General features: G+C 31.3%; 1 non-coding gene and 1 pseudogene across 1 annotated transcript; both read left to right on the top strand.

The window, feature by feature from the left end:
• The first annotated feature begins 758 nt into the window (after window positions 1-758).
• Window positions 759-865, top strand: LOC133827812 (small nucleolar RNA R71). The gene has a single exon (XR_009890463.1). It is a non-coding gene; the product is annotated as a small nucleolar RNA R71 (small nucleolar RNA).
• Window positions 866-11,364: 10,499 nt separating this feature from the next.
• LOC133820998 (mitochondrial arginine transporter BAC1-like) lies at window positions 11,365-13,354 on the top strand (annotated as a pseudogene).
• Window positions 13,355-13,835: the final 481 nt, after the last annotated feature.

Here is a 13,835-nt window from a genome sequence, read left to right as displayed (position 1 = left end):
ATTTGACTTCTCCATTATGACTAGACTTTCCTATCTCATATTGACCTTTTGGATTGGGGATAGGTTGACTAGGGAATGTTCCTTTTTCTCTATCAGCTAAAGTAGTGGCGAGTTGTCCTACTTGTGTCTCGAGTTTGGTAATTGATTGAGATTGATTTTGTAGGATTTGTTGAGTGGATTGCATAAATTGTTGTAAGGTATCTTCTAAGGAAGGTTTCCTTTGTTGAGGATATGGTTGATTTTGTGGGGCATGAGTTTGGTTTTGTCTCCATGAAAAGTTCGGATGGTTTCTCCAATTTGGATTGTAGGTGGATGAAAATGGGCTATCATTTGGTTTCCCATAAGAATGAAGAGCATTGGCCTCCTCAGAAAAGGCTTCTTTGTAGGAAGGACATGATTGGGCATTATCGCAAGGACTAGAACATATATAACAAACATCTTTTCTTGGTTGTATTGGAGAATTTATAGTTTGGCTTATGGCTAAAGCTTCTACTTTTCTCGCTAATTTGTCTAAGGATGTTCTTAAGTCTAATTCTTCTTTTACTTCATACCTTCCTCCTATTTTCGGTGAATTAGTTGACCTATACCTAGGATCAAAATAATTCCATTGTTGTGAATTAACAGATAAATCTTCAAGGGCGTCCCACACCTCTTGTCCTTGAAATTTTAAAAAATTTCCAGTATGCATAGATTGAATCATTTGACGATTAGAGGGAGTCAAACCATCATAAAAATATTTTACAAGTCTCCATTTTTAAAAACCATGATGAGGACATTTTAATAATAAATCTTTAAATCTTTCCCAACATTCATAAAAATCTTCATTATCTTTTTGAAAAAACTCGAAGATTTCTCTCCTTAGACTATCAGTTTTAGATATAGGAAAAAATTTCAGCAAGAATTTATTATAAAGTTGATCCCATGTAGTTATAGACCCTGTTGGAAGGGAATTTAACTAAGCTTTTGATTTGTTTTTTAATGAAAAAGGAAACAATCTTAGTTTGACCGACTTATCAGAAATTTTTTGAAATTTAAATGTTGAGCAAATTTCTAAGAAATCTTTGACATGCATGTAAGGATCCTCTCTATCTAACCCATAAAAAGATGGCAACAATTGAATGATTGCTGGTTTAAGCTCAAAATGAGTAGCAGAAGTTGTAGGTAAAACAATGCATGAAGGAGCATTAGATGAAATAGGTGCAAAATATTCAAGCAAAGTTTTTTCAGGGACAACATTTTCATCAACAGGATTAGCAATAGGTTTCATGATACTCAAATTTTTACTAACACTTTCAATTTCAAACAAAGATAAACGTCTTTTTACTAATCGCATTTTATAGTTACGTTCCCAATGATGCATACAATTTTCACAAACAAGGCAACAAGGATAATCTCAAACAAGCAATTTTCTAATGTGGAAGATCAGTTAAAACCGCAACCATAGAGCATACTTAGAATTTTTAGAGATTTCACAACAATATAATTCTTATGGTTTACTTGTCCCCAGGCCTATTTGATTCCACTTACTCGCGAACTACTAACAACTCCCCGAGGTTAATTAGTAGAGGTGGATTGGGAATTTTGTTCAAATTTCCTTTAAGCAAAAATTGCTTATGGTGAAAGGACAAGATTTAGGTTTCAAGTATTTTCCACAATTATAGAATAATATGATAAAAGGTAAAGAAAAATAAGGTAAAATTAAATAAGACTAAAATTTAGGCAAGAGTAGGGAGGCATAGCATGCCATCAACCATAACAAAATTAAGGTAAAAATTAGGAGGAACAAGTGCCATCAACTAAAACATAAGATAAAAGACTAGGAGGAAAAATTGCCATCAACTAGTAACTTGCGGAAATCAAATAAAATAAAAATTACAACAAGATAAATAAAGAAAATTATAACAAAGGTTAGGAGGCACACGTGCCGTCAACTAACAAAGATATAAAAGAAATAAAATTACAACAAAATTAGGAGGCACAAGTGCCGTCAACTATAAACATTAAAAAGATAGAAAAATTAGGAGGATAAAGTGCTGTCAACTAGAAAAAAATGCAATAAATAAATAAATAAGTTTTTTTTTATGGGTGGTAGAACCGTCCCAAATTTTCTTTTTATCTTTTTTTTTGTTTTTTTATTGATATATAGTTTTTTTTCTTTTTTTTTAAGTGCAAAAATTAAAATAATTAGTAGAAGAATTTACTAACCTTGAGATAAATTTTGTTTCTTTTCTTTTGCAACTCCCCGGCAACGGCGCCAAAAACTTGATGGACCCAAAACGGGTATGTTTTAAAAAATTTATACTCACAAGCGCACGAATCGTATATGGAATATAGTGTTCGTGTAAGCACGAGATCAAACCCGAAGGAGTTGTCTAAAATAAAAAAGAAAACTATTTTAAATCAAAAGTAATAAATTCTAACCTAGCTCCAAAGATTGATGAGTTTTAATATTATGAACATAAAATAAAAGATTGAAAAATAAAGCTATTTAAGAGAATAAAAATAAACCAATAATGATTTGAAAATAAGTGTTTAAAGAAAAGATTATTAAGATACTAGAATCCACAAAATGTAAGTTTAATAATATTTATTAGTATATTGATTCCCAAGTTTTAGTGATAGTTAAAATAATTCAAACTATCATTTTCCAAATAGATTTATAATTTTAAGCACAAATTACATCTAAAAAGATAGGATTTTTCTTCACTTTTCAAAATTATAATTTCAAAGCATTTAGTGTAAATCAAACTAATGAAATAACAAATAAATCAATGAACATTATTTATAAGGCAAAACATAATATTTTTGTTCTAAGCATGAATGTGTACAATTTAATGACACATCTTACACAAAGAATATTATGTTTTGCAAAATAAAGAACAAAGTGCATATTATCTAACAATCTAAAATATGAGATATTAAAGATGAAAGACATATATGAAGAAGAAAAATCCATAAACTTGTTGCATTACAAGGGAAATCAACATACAACATAAACATTACCTAGTTACAAGTTGCTTCATCGTAATCTTAATAATCTTATGAAAAAGATTAGAAGCACACAACTAGAGTAGAAATTACAAAATAAATGACATACATACTTGCAAAATGCTCTTGAAAAACCCAAATTGGAAGAGAGAATGGTAGAGAGAAAATGAGAGAAAAGAAGATGGTAACCACATGCATTTTGTAGAAAGGAGATGATTGGACAATCATGCATTATCTTCTACATGAGGTATGCTCTATACAAAGTTGATAAAATTGTAAAGAACGCCCTAAACTAGTACTTATTAAAACATTCACATATCGTTGGTCCATAAAGAAAACCACTTTTTATAAAGGTCTCAGTGGGGAATTGCTTAAAACAATGCAAGTTGGGCCCATTAGTTTAAAAAGAAAATATGAGTTTTTATGCAAAGTTCAAAAGAAACAATATAAGATAATTAAGTCCCACTGATAATTTAGAAAGTCTCTTAAAATATAACATATTTAAAATGGCATCCAAAAGTGATCGTTTATTCCATCCATAGGATACCCCACGCCATACACCTTACGACGATAGAACTCCTCACGTCACCACGCGTGCCACAGAGAAATCCTATTTGCTACCTGGAAGGAAAAGTAAGGGGGTGAGCTAAAAGCCCAGTAAGGAAGTACAAACAATAAGCAAGTAAGGATACAACAAATACGAACACTAACGTTCATCTAACACATCATGGCATATCATAACATTATCGTAACATATCATCATTGCATATCATAACGTAATCGTAACATATCATCATAACACATCATAACGTAATCGTAACATATCATCATTGCATATCATAACGTAATCGTAACATAACATCATAGCACATCATAACGTAATCGTAACATATCATCATTGCATATCATAACGTAATCGTAACATATCATCATAGCATATCATAACGTAATCGTAACATATCATCATATCACATTCATACAACATACATGATGAGCATGGTCCGCTAGTTGTCCATGTCACCCTATGAGGTAAACAAGAGTCTTTGGTCCTTGAATAACCTCGGCGCGTCCACCCTAGGAGCTACATCTTTATATCCTTAGTAACTCGAGTTATGTCTTTATATCCTTAGTAACCCATTTGATGTGTCGTGTTCATCACGCTAACATCCATAAACATATCATATTCATACAAGTTACATATCATCACATTATAACATTCATAATTCATAACAATTCATTCATACAACAGTCTTACCATTCATAGCATAAAATCATAGAATCTATCTAACTTCCTTACCTCAGGTCCGAGCTAAGAAATTTCACAACCTCTCAACGAGCCTATACCATAACCAAAACAACATTTCTTAGGTTCATAAAATTACTATTTTGCCCTTCCATAGAACTCATGTGTGCATGGACCATCCACACATAATAATATTTGCACATAACATGCAATGATTCTTAACTACACATAAAGCCATAAAAGAAAAATGCTAATTTTTACCTATTTTACATGCATGATCTTTCTATAAAAACCACATAGTTGAATAATAAACATAATTTTGGACGTAAAAGTGGATTTGCATGTAACATGCATACGTGGGAATATTGCGTAATTGAGACGTTTTAAAAACGATAATTCTACATTTCTTACTTTTATCGTTTTAAAATTAAGACATATAACATGCTTTATTTTTCTTAAAATATCTAGGTTGATTAAATTTCTCAAAACATTATTTTATTTTATAAAATAATTTGATTTAGCTTTAAAAAAAATTTGACAATTTCCTTTATTATTCTCAAATTACAAAGAAATAACAAAAAGCTTGGAATTAATTAAAATACCTATCATTAATATATTTCTTTAGAAAAATAATTTTAACATTGGTTAATTGTGTTACATAAATTATGTGAGAAAAATATATCTTTAAGTGTGGGAAAAATATATTTTATTAAAATTATTTAAGACTTAGTTTTATGTAACATAAATCCATATGTGACAATTTAAATAATCATTTTTAATCATTTAAACCAAACTTTCAACCACTATTTAATTTAATTAAAAATCATAAATAAATTGAATCTAAATATTTTTCTTAATCAAAATAAAGAAAAATCATAACTTATCAAAATATGCATTCATACCATATTAAAATACCATTTTTAATATTACCATAACTTAGGATAATAATTTTGTTTCAAAAACTCATCAAATTCATTTTAGTGAAACACACTTCACATTTTTTTACAAAAATTCCAGCAATCATTTTTATCTTTAAAAAAAATCACTATATTCAATTTAAAAACTCTCATTTTTCTAAAAATTCAATAAAAATTATGTAGGTATTTATTTGAGTAAAATATCATTTTATTGGGACTTAAAATACCCTTTCTAATTCCATAAAATTAACATAACATCAAGGACATTACTTATGCATGCAAATCATTTTTTTTTATCAAACTTTAACCCAATTACTTACAAAAATCAGCAAGTTTAATTTCTCATGAAATTCATCTTTTATCCCAAAAATTTCACATAAAATCATACATGTCCAAAATCTCATCATACTCTGATTATATATACATAATTCTAAGAATATTACTAACATATTCACATGCAATCTTATAAAATCCTATTTTTTTCTATTCCATTGAATCTACACATGAAATCCAACAAAACACTAACAATAACAATAACATACATTAATTCATAAACACTATTTTCACATATGCCTTTATATTAACCTAACATGTTTTATCATTATTTTCATGCACAATATCACATGCATCCTATCAAAATTTCATGGATCCAATTAGCAAGATTTCCAATTATCATTTTACCAAAATTACATAGGTCCTAAAACATGGATCTAATATATTGAAAATTGTACAACATCAAACAAAATATCAAGATGATCCTTAGGTATGCCTAGGCCGAAACCCCATATTTGCATTCATAATGACCACTATTCATTATACATACTAAATCAACATCAAAACCCTTTTATACATCAAACCATAATACCCTTCATGCAAATCAAACAACTTATTATCACCAAGATATCAAGAACACAAAGTACCCATTTTTTTCCTACCCAAAACATAAATCCCCTTTAACCATAATCCCTCAATAATCTATCCATCAAAACCAAAAATCACAAAATTTAGGGAGGGATTTCAATACCTCTTCTTGATAGAAAATCAAGAATCCAATCCAATCAAGAACCCAATAACCTCCTTGCTCAAACCCTAGGGGTTGTATAATTTGAATAATCAAGATGGAGAAGAAGATGAACAAGGTTAGAGACAACCCGATCAAAATACTAGATTAATCATAAGGAAAACAACCACAAACCTTACCCTAGCTTGAACCCTTTTTCTTCTTCTTCTCTAGAAAAATATGACAGCCTTCCTTTCTCTCTCTAGCTCGCCTCCCTCTCTCTCTACCCTCTCTAGATGGATGGTTGTGGTATAGAGAAGAGATGAGCAAAAATGCTCTCTACGGTTCTAAGGTTTCATTTATAGTGTCTAGGTTTTTATTTTTCTAAAATAATAAAAGTTAATTTCTTATAAATTTATTTAATTCTAAAATCTAATTAATTAAATAAATACATTTTTATTTACCCAAAAAGGCAGCTGCAATTGTCCACCCCCCCCCCCCCCCCCCCCCCCCTTTCCTTCCTTGGATTTCTAAACTAATAAGGAAAATGTGATTTTCGTAGCTCTAAGGTCTAAGGTTACGGGAATTCAAAAATGACAAATCTATCCTTTCTCCTCACCATTTGTTTCCTAATATTTTTCTTGTGTGAACACAAGCCTCTTTATTTCCCTTTCTTTTTAAATTCCTTAATTAAATAAAAATAAATAAACCAATAAAAGGAAATTAATGTGTAGAAAACTATTGCATGCACACCATGCAACCATGCACATGCACATACTCAATCACTAGGGTGCATCACTACCTACCATGCACCTTAGTGCATTAAACTAAATCTCACATAATCACATTTTAAAATAAAAATAAATATATATCATTTAACAAGTAATTTCAAAAAAATATTCTACCAACAATTCTAACAATTAAATAAAATATCAAACAATCAAATAAAATAACAACAACTAAATAAAATAAACAATATTTAAATAAAACAATTCATCACACTTAACACTTAAATAAAATCACAAAATTTTAATAAACTAAAAAAAAATATTTGGTGCACTACAAAAATTTATTGTAAGGATTTTGTATCATCAACTATATGTGGATTTCTTTTAATGTTTCTTTTTAATTAATGATATTTTTTGGTAGGATTTTGTACCAGGAACTGTTATTAGACGAGGAAAAGAGAGAATTGTTGTTGTTTATGAATTCGAACACAGTTTCTACTTTCATGACTCACGCAGATAGTCGTGCTCAAGCTTTATGTGATAGGATGCTATACTGCACCTCTAAAAAGCATGATTGGATAGTTATGCCTTATAACCATTGGTAAGTTCAATAAATATGTTTTTCATTGATACAAAAAAATATAATCTAAAGTTAGAAACTTTGTAATGCTTGTTCTTTCAACATGAAGCATTGGATGTTATTTTTATTATATCCCAATTGGCATTATTGTTGTTTTCTCGATCCTCTCAAGGAACCATTAGATAGTAGGAAAACCATCAAGAACACCATTCATGATGCATTTGATATGTATTTCACGGAAAGAATTAAAGCACGTAAAAAGATCAACAAATGCCCAGCGGAAGTAATGTATTTCTAACCTACGACATGTTTCTATTTGTATATGAGTTTAAGATAGTTAATAAAAAGATTTGTACATGTATTACCAATCTTTGTAGTGTCGTAAACAATCAAACATTATCAACTATGGATATTATGTTATGATGATGATGAAGAATGTACTTATAAATGCCCCTCGTATCAAAGATTTCTCGTCAAAATAGGTAATAATGAATATACAACTACATAATATAAATATAGTATAGTTTTTCTATATGTTTTGAATTTATTATTACTAATATAATTCTAATTAAAAGTTTGTTTCTTTGTTTTATTTCAGTTTACCTCTGACAAACCCTATACTATTTGAGAAATTGACGAAGTTCTAGAGGATGGGTGATGTCATTATTACAATTGGTTAGAGCAAAATCAAAGATGTTAAAAGCTGGCTTACCCATGTTAATGAGAAATTTACATTTCTTTTGATTTTTTTTGTTGGCTTTTTGCAGTATTTTCTTTTGAAATTTTAGAAATCTAACATAAATAATACATTTTGGACACTCAATGAGATATATATTTTTTAAAGCAAAATAAAAAAAATGTATCTGCATTTTATTTTTTTTAAAAATTAACTTTTAAGGGCACGCAAAGAGGGCCTTAAAAACTTTATTTAAAGGCACTCAACGGGTTCTTTTAAGACAAGCATTGCGAGCCCAAAAAACATTCTTTGCGCGCCCTAAAATATTCTTTGCAAGCCCTAAAACATCTCATTTTTAAAGGCTCTCAAATAGAGGGCTCATAAGGGGAGAGCCCTACAATGCATTTTTTGTATTAGTGGGCCACGGGGTACGTGTGTACCAGTGCCAAAGCTCTCTCAACCCCAATAAGGAGGAAGGCACAAATAGGATAGGTTTAGCTCTCTCTCTTCCAGTCTTTCTCTCTCTCTAGTAGTAGTAGTATGTTAGATTCCATGGATTTTGGTTCAAACCAGGACTTAGTTGGAAACTCCTAGCTATAGTTATGGATTTTATATGTTTAACCTATAGTTTAATAATATTAATTATAACATAAGGTTTGATTAATATTGCTGGTCCTAAATATATTTCTTATTATAACCTATGATTTAGATGGAGCCAATAAGAATATGACACTTGTCATAAGCATGATTATTAAGGAATTATTATTGTAATGATAAAATAAGGAAATATAAGACTTAGTCTTCACCAGAAACTGTTAGGGTCGTACTTTGACTCAGTCAAAGTAGTTATCCAACCTTAATTATGCTGAAAAAGTGCAATTACGTGTTTAAAATATTCACGTATGCCGATATATCGCAGATAGGAGCCAATATATCGCATGAAGAAGAATACGAAAAAACACGTTGACATTGCACGATCGTACGAACGGAGACTCAGGACTAGGGGCAGCCGATATATCGCCACATAGGGGCGATATATCGCCTAAATTAGAATTTTTTTTTTTTTTGTTTTGAATTTTTTTAAAATAACTTTGACTCCTTAGACCTACTTCTGATAGTTTTGACCGATTCTTCAGCCTCTGATTGACGAATATTCAAATATCTTCAATTAAATTCATTATTTTTATTCAAAAACAAAAAGAAGATTTTTATTCCTACAACTCTATAAATAGGACTTAGAACCCATCCCTTTCACTTACTCTTCAGCTGTGATCAGACTCCAAGGTGCTAGTGAGACCATAAGAGTGATAAACACTTGGGTTGGGAAAAAGCTTTGCTATTCTTAAGCTTTATAAAACACTTTGGGAAGTGAGATTAATGCATTTCGATATTGGGGTTAGACCAATCCATAAGGTCAATTAAGGTACCTTTTTTCTTAAGTTCAATCCTGTTTAATTCCTTAGTTTCTTTAGTTTTCATTCAGGTTCTAACTTTTGTTATGGTTTTGTGGTTAGGTTTTTAAGTTCTTTGAACTTAAGGTGTCTTTTGGGTAAGTTTTCTCTTGGTGGTTTTGTTCTATTCTTTTCATCTCTTTCTTTTAAGAAATACTCACTATTCTTATTAGTGATTTAGGAGTGTTCCAAGTCCCGCATTTGTTCTCATATCCCGATTTTGGTAAGGAAAATAGGATAGATCTTGTATGTTTGTATGATGTGTTATGCTTATATGTTATGTCTATGTATAATATGTTGTGATAAGTTTATGTTTTAATATGTTATGTTATGATTTACCCTACCTCAAATATTAGACAGGGGACCTAGATGGGTTATCATACACTACATGTGATCTAACCTACCTCAAATATTAGACAGGGGACGTAGATGATTTATCACATGTCATAATAGCCATTAATAGTATAGTCATATATCGTATACGTTTTTATAGTCAAATGTTTATAGTATATGTTATGACATGTTTATAGTATCTATTTATGATATAATTGTATGTATATGTTTATGTTGCTAGTATATTTTCCTTGCTCGACATTAGGCTCATTTCTTTATTTTTTTTAGTGTGATACAAGAAACTAGATACAGAGGCGGAAAGATTCTTGGTAGCTTGGCTTGTGTGTTGAGGATGAACGGACTGAGTGGACTGCGTGTTGATCGAGGATGACGTTGTTTTTAGTATTTTTTTTAAAATTATGTTTCTATGTATTTTCCGCATTTAGTTTTTTTAAACAATTGAATTAAAGTTTATGTTTTTCTTTTAAACAATGGGTACCCATGCCATATTTTCTATTATTATGTATTTGATACACTATTTTAAGTTTTAATAAAGATATATTGTTTCTTATGTATCTTTCCAAAATAGTAGCTATGTCTAGTAGTTTTTAATGGTCCAAGGTTTTAGAATAGTTGGGTCATTACAAAGGATTTGGACGGTGAGTCTGACTACTGGTCGACAGATGGCGTATGAGGTTGTTGACACAGTTTTTTGCCAACAGGGGATTAAGAAACCTGATTAGAGAGATTAAGCTTATTAATAAACAAGAAATGTAAACTCACATGATTTTAACGTGGTTCAGTGGTTAAAATCCACCTAGTACACGAGTCACTCTTATTCTTGCTTAGGAACTCTTGAAGATATTGTTTATGAAAATTTCAGCAGAGTTTTGGCCTACAAGATGTCAGTCCCTTTTACTGCCAATTCCCCGTATATTTATAGGGAATAGTGATGAAAAATATTGGGTAACCGTACTATAAATGGTAACATACATGACTGGGTAACTTCTCAAATAAATGGATATGTAAATAGCCTAATTAAGCCTATTTCCATTTACATTAATCAATAAATGTATATAACGATTGTGTGCATTTATTGCGCATAGTGGGCATCCAACACTACACCAAACACTCATTACCATAACACATCATTATAATACTATTTAAAAAGAGTTATTGTATATATAAAGTTAATGAGTAAAGTCACACGCGCGGCAAGTTAAAAAAAAGCGGCAAGTGAAAAAAAAAGGGCAAATTTTCCTTCTCATTTTCCCTATCTCGGACCGACCGAAGTCTTCATCTATTTCTCTCTCTGTCTCAGTCTTCATCTCTTTCTCATTTTCCCTATCTTAGACCGAATCTATCAACCATCTCTTTCTCTCTGTCTCATTTTCCCTAGCTCAGACCGAACCATCTCTTTCTCTCTGTCTCATTTTCCCTTGCTCGGACCGAACCATTGAAACAGGTGTGGTCTGAATTCCATCTTCGATATTGGAGGAGACCATGATAGCAGCAGTGATGTTCAGCCACAGATAGAAATGGCCTTTTTAGATGGGGGACACTCCCGCTGACAAGCAGTACGTCGCCAGCTTACTCGCTGGAGTTTCCACCGTCGCCATTGGCCATCCCTTTGACACCGGAAAGGTAATCTCTCATCTTATTCTCGTTGGATTATGTGAAATTTTCATGGGTTTAGCTTGTAATTTAACATATTTTTGTTTGATTGCACTCTTAGTGAAATTGATAGGACTTGGGGTTCAAAACCCAGAAACCAATTTTTTTTTCTTTCAATGAATCTAGGCCCTATCATGGTGAATTAAAAGCATCAAAGTTTAGAGCAAATGCCTTAGAAAACTATATGACTGGGTTGCCCTGCGAATCGTTTCTTAAAAAAATTTCGGGATGAGATTGAGATAACATAAGTATTAACCAATAACATCTTACAAGATTATCTCTGTGAATTGAAAATGAATTTAAAGTTTGTATATTTCCTTATTGGTTATACTTTCGTGTTTTTGATTCCTCTGATCTATGTGTATATTTATTGAGTGTGTTAAACTTTTGTTTGTTTATTAGGTGAAGCTGCAAAAACACAATACTGAAGCACATGGGATCAAGTACAAGAATAGTTTGCATTGTACTGCTAGGATACTAAGGACTGAAGGAGTATTCTTCCGATTTAGCTAGAGTCATTATTTTCTTATATATATGCTCATTTAAATTTGATGAAGATGTGATAATATGCTTGTATCTTGTTAGGAATTTTTTGTAAACAGGACTTGAGATACAAAAAATTGAGCTAGAGTTCTTAAATATTTCTCTTTTTTCATTTTATTTAGCAGGGCATTCTTGCCTTATAAGAGCTAACGTTTGGTGCCACGTGACAAATATTTTCAGTATCTTTAAATTGTCTAAATAACACATTTTCTCCTTTTTTGGGAAAGTTAACTGATATTTTTTTGACTGATTAGAGGACTTTATAGAGGTTCTACATCATCTTTTGTGGGGATGTCTTTTGAGAGTTCCCTCGTTTTTGGCATTTATTCCCAGACGAAACAGTTTCTACAGGTAAGCCAAAAAGTTGTTCAGATAATCTGTCATTGGCTTACGTATTGTAATAGTGATCTGTGGAGTGTTTTAATTTTGAACATGTAATTCTATAGTAATAATCATAAGTGATTTTCTCGTGAAGTATAGCTATAGACATAGCATGGTGGTAATACACTTCTCATAATTGAGGATGTCTCAAGTTCAAATTCCCTTTACCCCAAGTTAAAGAAAAATAAAAAGAAGATTTTCTTGTGATGTAGCGGTTGTCTCTCTTATGTGGTTGAACTACATGGCTTCACTTTTCTTATTCATTTTTTTTATTCTCACAAAGGGAAGTACGTAGAGTAGTGCTCCACAGCCCCAAGTAATAATTCCACCTGCTGCTTATGGGGGAGCTATCATCAGTTTTGTATTATGTCCATCAGAGTTAATTAAGGTAGATACAAATGGGAGAGCTTTGGATTTCACAGAACTTCTCGTGGTATGCTTACTGTGCCTATCTCTCCAGTGTAGGATGCAACTTCAAGGAACTGATTCTTTGGTTCCATCAACTAGCAGATATATCAAATTGAGGATAATGAAATTAGAAACAACTGTTCCACCATGCCAGTGACATCAACTGTTCAAACACCACTGTTGTTTAGAGGCACCCTTAAAGAATATCAGCTGAAAGGTCTTCAGTGGCTGGTCAATTGTTATGAGCAGGTTGATAAATGCAACACATATTTAAATTATACATATAATTTCTCCTTTCTGTTTTTTACTTTTCTTCTTTTTCCTACTATTTATTTGGGATGTTTTGTCATTTGTAGGGTTTGAATGGCATTCTTGCTGATGAGATGGGCCTCGAAAAAACCATTTAGGCTATGGCATTTTTGGCTCATCTAGTGGAAGTAATTACTTAGCTTGGTGTTTGGCTTTTCTTTGGTGTAACTTGGGATTCTAACTTTAAGTTTTTAAATTTATATTTTTAATTCAGGATAAAAATATATGGGGACCTTTTCTTGTTGTTGCTCCTGCATTTGTATTGAACAACTGGGCAGATGAAATTACCCACTTTTGCAGATGAAATTATGCTAATCATCCCAAACCAGGGAATTACCATGAAGCAGATTTTACACCACAAAATGACTCTGATAGGTTCGTTTTCTGCTATAGTTGGCATCTCGAATGTAGGATATTTGCAAATCTAAAACAACTTTTCTAGTTCCAGATAAATGAGTGATTCACATTCGTAACATTAATTTATTCATGTAGAGCAACATATGAGCCTCCTAATTTGGATATTGGGGATGGTATCACGTACAGGATCCCTCCAACTTATGACAAGCTGGCGGCATCTTTGAACTTGCCAAGATTTTCTGATATT

This window comes from Humulus lupulus, chromosome 3 (genome assembly GCF_963169125.1).
Source record: "Humulus lupulus chromosome 3, drHumLupu1.1, whole genome shotgun sequence".
Classification (NCBI taxonomy): domain Eukaryota; kingdom Viridiplantae; phylum Streptophyta; class Magnoliopsida; order Rosales; family Cannabaceae; genus Humulus; species Humulus lupulus.
The sequence above is the reverse complement of the archived record's forward strand: the minus strand, read 5'-3'. Positions and strand labels throughout refer to the sequence as shown.